The sequence below is a fragment of the Enhydra lutris genome, unplaced genomic scaffold (assembly GCF_002288905.1).
Source record: "Enhydra lutris kenyoni isolate GAN:26980312 unplaced genomic scaffold, ASM228890v2 scaffoldscaffold32, whole genome shotgun sequence".
NCBI classification, from domain to species: Eukaryota; Metazoa; Chordata; class Mammalia; order Carnivora; family Mustelidae; genus Enhydra; species Enhydra lutris.
In genome coordinates, this window is record NW_019154116.1 from 16,032,808 (window position 1) to 16,045,235 (window position 12,428).

The 12,428-nt window shown below is 34.8% G+C and overlaps 1 protein-coding gene across 2 annotated transcripts in view; it reads right to left on the reverse strand.

The window, feature by feature from the left end:
* Positions 1-12,428, reverse strand: part of LOC111153431 (cadherin-18) — a 321,039-nt gene that overhangs the window by 230,604 nt on the left and 78,007 nt on the right. The window lies entirely within an intron of this gene.

The window sequence follows — 12,428 nt, forward strand, 5'->3', positions numbered from 1 at the left end:
AGGGCCTATGGGATGAGGGAAATGGCTGGGATACTTCGGTAAATTTCCCTCACTAGGAGAAAACATAAAGCACTTTGTAAATTGCACCCAGAGACAAGTATAACAAATGTCTTCCTTTGTAAACTCCACTGTCATTCCCTTCAGAAAAGCAATCTTATTGTATTTTGTATGTCTTTCCATAACTTTATTTTGGTTCATTCAAAAGTCTATCATGTGATTATGTATATTCTACACAAAACACTCTGCAGCTTCTTCTATACATAATAATACGTTATGGATATTTCCATGTTAACTAAACAAATATAATTTCAATATTTACATGACATTCTACTTGCTTTTTGATGCACATTTAGATTTTTCTAGTTTGTTGCATTTTTATAGCTGTGGAACAAATTATCATAAAGACTTGAATAAAACAAAAGCCATTCAATTTTCTTATATTTGTGTGTGTGTGTGTTGCTATATACACACAATACTGTGATGAGCTTTCAGAGTAGTGCCCTCTTCCAAAGGAGCACAACTTCTCCAATATTCCATGGTGCTTTAGAGGAACAAGGTAATGGATGTAAGAGACCATTTCATTTATGAAGGCAAAAAAAAAGGTCTGATCTGATCTTCTGAGTTCTCTCCTTACCAGTGGAGGGGCACAAGAAAATATCTTCCATTTACTAAGATAGGAAGTGAAGTTAGCTAAAAGAAACTCAGGGGATCTCAAGAGGACTTGCAAATGAAACAGAGAACAGGCAGCCATGACCATCAAAGACTGATAACTGAAAACTAGTAGGAAAAGAGACATCTGGTAGATGGCACTAGGAATCCACAATAGCACAAATATTCCTCTTGCTCACTTGTGCATCTTTACCAGATCACTTTCCCTTTTATCTCTGCCTCATTACTGTACCTTCTAATTAGAACTGATCACAGTGTTTTTATTTAATTATTCATCACTATGCTTTTCCCTATGTTTGATCACTATGAATTTACTCTGTATCTAATGGTTGAGCTTACCATACCTCATGCTGAGCCTTCTCTCTATACCTGAACACTGAGCATTCCACTTCACACCTGATTGCTATGCCTTTACTCTAGACTGGGTTATTTTTCCTTTGCTCTGTATATGACTCTGACAAAATGAAGAAAACATCCAAAATGGTGTCTCAAAAAAGTAATTTGAAATAGTAGAATTAGCAGTCAAGTTCAGTGAAAAGTGAAGTTAAATGTATTGCATGTCTGAGTTTTGAGAATGAAATTTCAACATCATATGTCCTAAAACAGTGATTTCACACACAATTTTTTTTGATTTATAAAACTTTGCAATAATTTCAATGTATGTGCTTTCATTAAAACATAGGGTCAGTAGCACACATTAATTTAATTAATTTGTGTTTATTTAAACAAAGCAAAACATTATCTCCATCAAGAGACATGTCAAGCTCCAAGGCCAATTTATATAACAAAATGCACCACTGACCACTATGGAAGTTTCATTTATCATATTTTTGCAACTACATGCACATGACTTGCATTTAGAACTGCCAAAACTCTGATTGCTTTGTTTTGTATTCCAATTTTGTACACTGAGGGGCATACACATGAAAATCATTCTTTGAATATATTTTATTAAAATATATTCAGCAAATATAAGGTTTGTGAATTGAGTCCATCTTATGATGAAAAAAAAATATCCCAGTGAAATATTTTCCATTATAAATTGATCAGTTTTCTTAGGGGAATTCCAAGTCTAGTCTACTTTCATAAGGAGTAAATGGAGAAACTAAGGAATCAGCAGTAGCATAAAGTATAATCTGCTGATTCATATACCTCCTTGAATAAAAATGAGAAACTAGATTGGCTTAAGTGGTCTTTTTTGCATTTACAACTAACTTTATTATATATATAAGAAAATATTAATCATTACACAATGAAGCAGTAATAAATTTTTACCAGGTTTAAGAACAATGTTGTTCAAAAAATTAAGAGGCAATATTTTTTTCAAAATCTTTCCTCAAAAACAAAAAAAAATCTTTTCTTCGAAGTATTTGTGAAAAGGGTCAACATGTAATTATTCAATAAAGATTGACAGACTATGATTTCAAGTGATGTGGTTATAATAATATAACAAAAGTAAGACAGCAAAACTTCTGGGCCCCTTCTTCAAGAACCCTTGAAACTTGCACTTTTATACTAGTGAAACGCTGCTCTAGCAGTCCATATGAAATATGTTCTTCCAGTCCATAGGTTTTCATTTCACTTTGTCAATGTTTCCTTTGCTGTGTAGAAGCTTTCTTCGTTCAATGTAATCCCAGTCACTTATTTTTGTTTTTGTTCTTTTGCCTTTGGTGTTAAATCCAAAATATCATTACAAACACCAATGTCAAAGAACTTACGCTTATGTTTCCTTCAGGAGTTTTACAATTTCAGGTATTTAACCCATTCGAGTTGATTTTTGTTTATGATGTAAAATAATGATCCAGTTTCATTGTTTTTCTTGTGGCTGTCCAGTTTTCCCAACACCATTCATTGACGAGAATATCCTTTCCCCATTATGTATTCTTGGTTCCTTTGTCAACAATTGACCATATATACATGAGTACTTCTGATCTCTCTATTCCATCGATCTAGGCATCTGCTTTTTGTCAATACTATACTGTTTTGATTACTACAGCTTTGTAATATAATTTGGAATCAGGAAGTGAGGCCTCCAACTTTGTGGCCCCCCCCCCACTAAAGATTGCTTTTGCTATGAGGTGTCTTTTGAGGTTCCATGAAAATATTTGTATTGTTTGTTCTAGTTCTGTGAAAACTGCCACTGACATTTTACTGGAGTTGCATTGAATCTGTAGGTCACTTCAGATAGAATGGACATTTAAACAATAGTAATTCTTCTAATCCATGAACATGGAATACCTTTTCATTTATTTGTGTCCCCTTCAGTTCATTTTATTGATGTTCTACAGATTTCAGTTCACAGATCTTTCACCTCCTTAAATTTATTCCTTAGTATTTTATTCTTTTTGATGCTCTTATAAATGGGATTGTTTTCTTAATTTGTATCTTTCTTGTAGTTCACTGTAAAACGGAAGCTGTTTTGAGCCACTAGGTTGTGGGTTGATTTGTTACAAAACACTAGCTAACCAACACAAGAGATAAGTTATGAGAAAAAAAAGGTTGTGAAAATTAGAAATTTTTGTTCAGTTTTCACTCTTATTAGTTGTCCAATGTGACTCCTCACAGGCACTTTTAATTTACTGTGTAGCATAGCAGTGTCAGCCTCATTTCATTGAAATTATCTGCTTCTGAAGTTATGCCCCAGAGTAATGATTTTAAAATGGCTACTAGAATCCTGGAAGCTATCCAGGGTGAAGCTCCCAAGATGTTTGGCCAGAACTAAATCAGTGCCCCAATAAGCAGTGCAATAAAGTAAGCACAGCTGGTGTCTCTTGTTGCTCTGCAACAAAGAACACAGCTGCAAATGGAAATAGGCCTGGGAGTTAGAGATTGGAGAAGAACAAAGACATGAAAAAGATGAGGATGTTTCAATGCATCTCCAAGGGCAAGGCACCATGTGGCTCTTGAGGGTCATACAGTAAAACTCCTTATCTTTTTTTTTTTTTATGCCAAACTAAGAATCAGTGCTCCACTGAAGTTGAAGCTTATAAATTACATACTTATAGTCTTAATAAAATGTAGTATTTTGTTCTCTCTCCCATAAATCGAGATCTATTATTTCTATAATCTATTATATCTTAAATATTAGTAAATTAATTTTACTTATAGCTATCTTATATTAATACACAGAAGAAAAGAAGTAGAGATTTATATGATTCCTTATAGATACACTGTTGTGAAAAAAAAAGATGTGAAATTTACTTTCAGGCAAATCACACTGTGATCTAGTATAGTTACTCTAGAAACAAAGTAATTACTCTAGAAATAAAGTAATTATTTTTGAAAATTTAGAGTGACTAAAAAAACAACTAAAACTTTACTGAAAAACAATTAAAACATACCAAAAACTGTTGATTCTAGGTAAAAGGAAGACTGTAATTGCAAAAAATTTGGGTATATTTCTGTAAAAAAATGGAAGAGGAAAAATTATCCTTTAAAACTATTATTTTTTTTGAAGGAATTGCTCAATATACATAATAAAACACCTTTACCAGCTCTTTATAACAATATGACATTCCAGTATCACTAAATGTCTTGAGACACTTACAATGTCCTTTCTGAGAATGGCAATGCTGTTTACGAGTACCTTTCTCCTTATGCTATTTTCACTTCTTAAACACCACACATGCACTAGACCACTGTCTCCAAAAGCAGGTGTAATTTCATCCCATAGTTATTTTCTTCTTTGTGTCATGATAATCAGTATTATTTACTTTTTATTTCATATTCTTAAAATTCATCTCTGAAGAACTTAGACTTTTAATAAAGTTATGTTAAACCAAAAAGTTAAATAAGTACTTCTTTAAAGTTCTTTGAATGACAAAGAAGAAAATTCTTGTATAGAATAACTGCTAGGAGGTGGTAAAGTCATAAAGACTGGAATGATAATGTACTGCATACCAGAAGAATAAAAAGAAAGAAAAAATGTTAAACATTCATTGATAAAATGTGTGCAAGTGTCTTCATGGACCTATCCAGGTCCATAATATTATGTCATTCTGTCCACCCATGTTCATTTTGTTTTATTTGAGGTATTTTTAGGTAAGTAAAAAAAAAAAAAAAAAATTTGCAACATGACACCCAGTAGTTACAAGGCATTCATCATAAATTAAGTGGTCCTTTTCTAAACCAACACTATAACAAAAAGCGGATTTTCTTTTTTTAAAACGAGAGTCATAATGACTCTCTAGTAATCATATAGTTATACTTTGTTCTGTGCGCACAAATAACCTAACTTTACCCAATAGTGCACCTCACTGTTTTCATAATATAATATATTTTAATATGGCAGATAATGTTAACCATGAAAATTGGTGACCTGGGCAGATAGAATTGGTTTTGGTCATAAAATATATGAGTATTCTAAGACTATGAGATTCCTTTGGAAGTGACTATAAATTTAACAAATAGCATATTCTCCAATTCATGTTTCTACTTTGAAATGCGTTAAAAATTCTTCCCCGCAGAGAGCATTTGGCAATGTCTGAAGACACTGTAATATGGTGGTGATAGAAAGGTGATAGAAAGGAACATCTAATGTTAGGAGGCCAGAGATGCTGCTGAACATCCTACAAAGCATAGGGTAGTCCCCCAGCAAAGAATCATCTGTCTAATATGTCATTTAGTGGCAAGGTTGACAAAGCCTGCTGTAGAGGGGTATGATTCATAGATAATAGTTGAAATTACACGATGTAAACCGAAGAGGTAAAGAAAAACATTGTATTGAAACACGCATCTAAAAACACTCATTCATTTTGCACCTTTCTTAATTAAATCATCCAGGATGCCACAGACTTTGCTGATTATTATTATTCACTGACAAGAAACATGCAACCGCATTTTGCTTTAATCACTGGTAATAGAGCACACAGCAATTACTTGGAGGCTCCATGACTATTACTTAGCATGAAAGATATACAAGAAACAATAATGTTAAACATTTGCACACCCAGAGGTCTCTTGCACTGTCTTCTCTGCATTCTCATAGCACATTCAACTAAACTGTAAAGGGAATTCACCATTTGCATGACAATCCTGTTTATTTTCCCCTTAACACATGCGCACACTCATGCATGCACATACACGCACACACACATGTACACGCACACATACATACACACAAACATCCCTAAGTAGACCATAAACCCACAAGGAAGACAAGATTTTTTTCATCATTGTATATTCTATGTGGAATCCTCGTCTAACTGACAAAACCCCTGCACACTATGTAAGATTCATTGAGGACATCTTCTCTAAGTTTGCAAGTGAATTCATTGTCCACTTTATGGTTCCCTTACATTTGCTTATCAAACACTATATTGAGATTTTCTGTTTATACGTCTGTAGCCTGTTCAAGTTTAGGGATCTTGTTTCCTTTTTCTTTCTTTCTTTTTTTTCTTTTTCTTTTCTTTCCTGTTTTTTACCATTTTATCACTAGCCACTATTAGTTCTCAGCACATAAAAATGACTTCTCTCTTTCCAGAAAGAATTAAAAACATACAGAAAGACAGTTTTTTTAATGGCTAGGTAATTCAAAACCCAATTAATGAGTTTGTCAGACACCATATGCTGAGAAAAATTTTTGTTGTCACCTGTCTACACTACTAGCCATTATTAGTATTAGAAACCTATATATCTTTAAGTATTACTGTTATTTAAAGTGGCTTTTTATCATAAGCCTGCATTTCACTTTTTATTATCACTATATATATGTGTGTGTACATATATATACAAACACATACATATTATATATAGTTTTTAATAAAGAAGAATGCACTTCTCTGATAACAGATAAAACCACAACCTATTTTTTGAACTAAGCGCCTTCACCAGTATGTTTCTTTTTTTTTCAGTATGTGTGTTTCTTTGAGATAAGTCCTATGTGCACATACACTGTATAACACACACTTATCTGTCTAAAATAATCCATTCCACATGTATTTCTGAAAACTTTTTTCTCACTAAAACAATATAGGTCTTCATACATCACTATATACATACAAATTCATTCATTTTAGGACTACATAGATAATCTGTATGTGTTTGAAGAGTCATTTACTTGAAAACGTCCTTACTAGTAAACTTTTCAGTGTGTTTCCAATGTTTCACTATTATGAATAACACTGTGATGAACATCCTTTCACATGTATCTTTTTAAAATTTGTTTTTATTATTATTTATTTAATTTATGTTAGTCACTGTACAATACATCATTAGTTTTTGATGCAGTGTTCCAAGATTCATTGTTTACATATAACACCCAGTGCTCCATGCAATACGTGCCCTCCTTAATTCCCACCTCCAGGCTCACCCATCCCCCCAAACCCCTCCCCTCCAAAACCCTCAGTTTGTTTCTCAGAGCCCACAGTCTCTTATTGTTCATCTCCCCCTCCAAACCCCCCCTTCACTTTTTCTTTCCCTCTCCTAATGTCCTCCATATTATTCCTTATGCTCCACAAGTAAGTGAAACCATATGATGACTGACTTTCTCTGCTTAATTTATTTCACCCAACATAATTTCCTCCAGTCCCATCCATGCTGAGGCAAAAGTTGGGTATTCACCCTTTCTGATGGCTGAGTAATATTCCATTGTATACATGGACCATATCTTCTTTAGCCATTTGTCTATTGAAGGCCACCTTGGCTATTTCCACATGTATCTCTGTGTGACCATGTGAATGCATCTCGTGGTCTATAATCCACGAGACCATGAGCTCATTCGGTCTATAATCTAGATTGTGTAACAAAAGGATAGATCCTCAATTTAAAATACTGTTAAATTGCTATCCAAACAACTGTGGGACTTCACCTGTCTGTTAATGGCTCTGTACATTAACAACTTTGTGAATTATCAGACTTGTATACTTCAGTAGGTGAATGTTTGTTTCTCCTTCTCTTTCATGGTTTCTTAAATTACTAATGAAATTTGAAGTTTTTCTTTGGATAATTAACACATATCATTTTTCTGTGATGCTCCTGCTAAAGTAATTTCCCCATACTTTTATTTGATTGTGACATATTTGTGTTATTAAAAAATCCCCTTATGTAATAAAGATTAGTTCTCTGTCAGCCAGGCACGTTAAGCAGTATTTTAGTTCATCTTTCATTTATTAGGTTTGGCATAATTATTTGACACCTGTATTTTCAAATGTTTATTCGTCTAAATTCATATCTTAGTGATTAATGCTTACTGCATCTTATCTTACATTAGAAAAACCTTTCATATACGTGTTTGTTTTGTTTTTTAGTGGTTGTGTTTTCATAAGCAGGTTCAGAGTTTCAGTTTTTATACTTTAATCACAGATTTATTTACTATGAACTCTGTCCTTAAGTGTGGGGAAAAATCACACTATCCTATTGTCTCAACATCAGGAGCACACGGGTCCTCCACCTGAGCCCACTCCTGAACTCAGTTAATGAGGCGATTTTCCACTGCTCAATAGCCCCATTTGTTTCACTGTGCGCAGTATCTCCAATCACAAGGTTTTTTAGCTGTCGGCACACATACGTGTAAACTGTCCATTGTCTTTATCCACACTTATCTACTGTACACATTTTGGAGTTGTTAGAAAATTCTTTTTATAAAGCATATCCTTATTGGACTCCCTAGGCATTAGATTTCCAATATAAATAAATGTCTATTCCCTTACTCTCAGGCAGGGTAAGATTAATTTTCTTCTTCATGGTATGTAGCCATCCCCAAATCCAATCCTTTAAAACAAAGAGGAACATCATAATAACATCAAACTTATCCTCACATGTCAAGAAAGGAAACCCCCACTTCTGACTCAATAAACTGCACGGATTCTGGAACATCCAGTATTTTTGTTATAATTGTTCCATAAATAGCCTGACCCAGATTTTATATTTTTAACTATATTAAAAAAAAAAAAAAAAAACTGGGAACTTAAAGGCTGAATCTCTCTCTGGCTTAGCAATCTTTCCAGTTGTACTTCTTACTAGCCACGTAGTCTTCATCAAATTATCTAATTCTATGTATCAGTTTTATCCTCTGCAAAACAAGGATAACCATAATGGTGCCCTTATGATGTGAGCACAAAATTACTACAAAGTACGTCCAATGCCTGGCACATAGTAAGTGCTCAATAAATATTCCTTGATTTTTGTTTCAGTGATCATTACCATGATTGCTTTGACAACCTGTAGTCAGACCCTGGCAAACCTAACTGGTTGTTTTGGGGTGATCAACTTTTGATTTTCTGCAGAACTCAAAGTCAACATTGAAATGTTCAATGTCCTTTTCCCTGCTGACCAAAACTTCTATGGATGCAATTGATTCTACAGCTGATTGCAAGCAAGATTTAAAAATCTGAAATCAACTGTTAGCTGCATCATAGGCAAAAAGGGACATAGCTGTCATAGGACAATCAACCGGCACCACAAGTGCATAGAAAGAGAAATAAATGCTGACTTATGTGTCATTCCCAAATCAGGGCACTTCATGGAAAATGGCATCATTGTTTTTGATCTGATGCTGAAACCATTCTCACCATTCTTTTGGATTCAGTATTGGTTTTAATTTTTTTGCTTTTGGGGTCCTTGCTAAATCTAGAATTTGTCCAAGTACCCATTCATATTCCATGTAGCTGTATGTATCTGAGATCCAACAAAAGAGCTCAAATGAAAAGAGGTTTACTTTGTTAAGAATGATTTTGGCATTGGCAGGCCTGGGATAGAACATCAGCTCTGTAATAGAATCATTCGTCCAGACCCATTTAACTTTCTGCTCCATCTCACTTAGCAGGAGGCTTCCACCCTTACGGTGCCAGTGGGCTGCATTTCCATACCACATCTGCACTATGGGCCGGGGGTGAAATATGTGTGTCCTAGGTGAAAGGGAGTGGTGGGACATGAATATGTGATTCTGCATCATGTCACCCCGATCAAAACTGATTTGTGGCAACACTAAAAGACAGGCTGAAGAGCAGTTAGAAAACTAACAGTATCCACCTAAGGGGAAGAAGCCCAGTCTTACCGTTTATAACAAATAACATATGTTTGTGTACATGTGTATATTCAGCAGGGCTGGCAGAACACCAGCTGTCCTCGAGCAGCAGATGCCTTGTCTATCAGAACCGTGATGCTATGCTCAAATACTCCCCTCCGCCTCCAGGCTCATCCCCTGCAAGCTCTTACAATGGGGATTGGCATACTTTTTTCTGTGAAAGTCACCATGGAAATACTTTGGGCTCTGTGAGCCAAATGGTCTCCACTGCAGCTTCTCAGTTTTTTCACTGTAATGCCCAAACTACCCGAGACAATATTTAAATGAATGGGTGTGGCTGTATTCCAGTTAAACGTTATTTACTAAGCAGAGAGCAAGCTGAGTTTGTCTCCTCTGCCATTGTTGGCTGGTCCTTCCTGTATAATATTGCTTTTTAATTCTAAAATCAGAATCAATGCAAATATCACCCATTCTACAGTACACATGTAAAGTTAGTTCCTCCCTCCACTAACTTTCAGAGCACCTCCTATACTAAACACATATTAAAATGTACATTAGATGTTATGATGATGCTTTTTTATCTATTTTTTTTCTTAGTGAGTTCTCTCTCTCTCAGTGGAATCATGCCTAGAAGCACAGTAATACAGTTACATTTAAAACCTGCTCTGTTTTGTTCTTTTTTCTCTACTTTTTTTTTTTTTAATGGATTTTTTTTTTAATTTGAGAGAGAGAATGAGAGAGAGCACTCTCTCTCAGGGGTGGGGGAGAGGGAGAAGCAGACTCCCCACTGAGCAGGAAGCCTGACACAGGGCTTGATCCCAGGACCCTGAGATCATGACCTGAGTTGAACTCAGACACTTAACCGACTAAGCCATCCAGGTGCCCACTTTTTCTTTATTTCTTTCACATATTATATATTTCTCTCCAACCATACTCATCTCAGTAGAAGAACTCAGGAGTATTATTTCCCACTCCCATCCTCCTGGATGAACACAGAAATGTTGTGGCTTATTCCTAAGTCCTCAAACTATAGCCTGTGCTGCAACATTTCCTTTAAGCTTTATGATTCTTAGATTGTACAGTATCCTTTAGCACCCTCAAATGTACCCATTTTTATTTAATTGTGTACACACAAAAACACGTATTTCAGGGTACATTTCCTATATATATATATATATATATATATATATATATTCCCCTCTTCTTGTCATTTTCCTTGACTTTGAGGATCTTTGTTTGGATTCATTTCAACAATTTCCAATTTCAACATTTTCTCGAATATATTTTTAGATAAGGTAAGGTGATGATCTTCTTTCTGGATTCTTCCCCAAACATTTCTTTTACCTTGAGAAATGAATCGTATTTTGATGAACAAGGGATTTGGGGCTTGAGTTTGTTTGTTTGTTTCTTTGTTTTTTCTTTGTATGTTGTACATTCAACTGTCAATCAGATTCTAATATTTCAAGTGACAAATATGATATATATAGATATATAAATTTATAAGTAATTTTAAAATATCTAAAAGTGTAAAATTTTCTTTTATTTGGGTTTTAGGTAATTGGCCAGGATTTACCTAGGTTTAATTCTTATTCTAACCCCTCCTCAAAAACTCTATTAAACTCATAAATTCAGGATGTTCTTCACCTCAAGGAAAAAAAAAATATTGTCCATTCCTTCATTTACTCTTTTGCTGCCTGGGAACATATGTCATTCACATGAAAGGTCTAATGAATCTCATCTTATACCACAATTCCCAAATTGGGGGTATTTTTTACTCTCTGATTTTTAGTTACTTCTTCCAGTCTGATACATTATCAAGTTCCAGGACAATAATTTGGATCATATCAATGATCATTCATATCAATGATCAATCATATACTGATACTTTGTTGTTTATGAGTTGCAGAAACATGGCTCTCAGTTACAGAAATCTCTGTGTAGTACCCCGACAACACCAGTGCTCTTGTTTCCTCTGCTCAGTACACTTGCTTGGTGATAACTGTTCTGTGTTTTTCTTTGTTGCTTTGCCCCCCTGGTTATAGCGGCTTTGTTTGTGCCCCTTGGCATTCTTATGTAGCCTCTAGAAGTGTCCTTACCAACGGCATTCTCACAAATGGTGGAGTCACAGAGCTCTTCTCTTGTGAGACAAAAGGAGATTAGCAAATGGGGTGTCAGTTCCTTGACAAGGTGAGAGAAGGAAGTCTGTTCTAGAGTTTCCACATAAACTCTCACCTGCCAGGCTTCATGGTGTTGAGCTCCTCAGTTTCCCTTCAACTTTCCTTGTAGAACAATAAGCCTGAGTGACTTCAGGGCCTCTCCCCAAGTTCTCTGGCTCTGATTCTTCTGTTCTACTCTGGTAGAATGGCTTTCTACTCTGAGACTCTGATCAAGAACTAGTCGTGTCTTTCTAACCTGCTCCTCCAACAGCTTCAGGAGTCATCTGCCTAGCTCATGAGAACTAAAATGGACTGGAGCAGGGAAGGGAAGAAACTATAATCTTCCATTAATAACCTATATGTATACAGGATGAAGAATGTTAACTAAACTAGTTGTGGTGACCATTTCACGGTGTAAGTGTAAGTGAAGGTATTTTGCTGCACATCTTAAACATATACACAGCTGTATGTCAGTTATATCTCAAAAACATTTTAAAAATCAAAATTAAAAAAGCTTATATATGTTCAAATACATAACAATTTGATTAATGACTATAATAACCCTAGCTCAAACTAATAGTCAATAGACTTACATATATAGTAATGTTCACATATAAGCTCAAATATATAAAATCTTT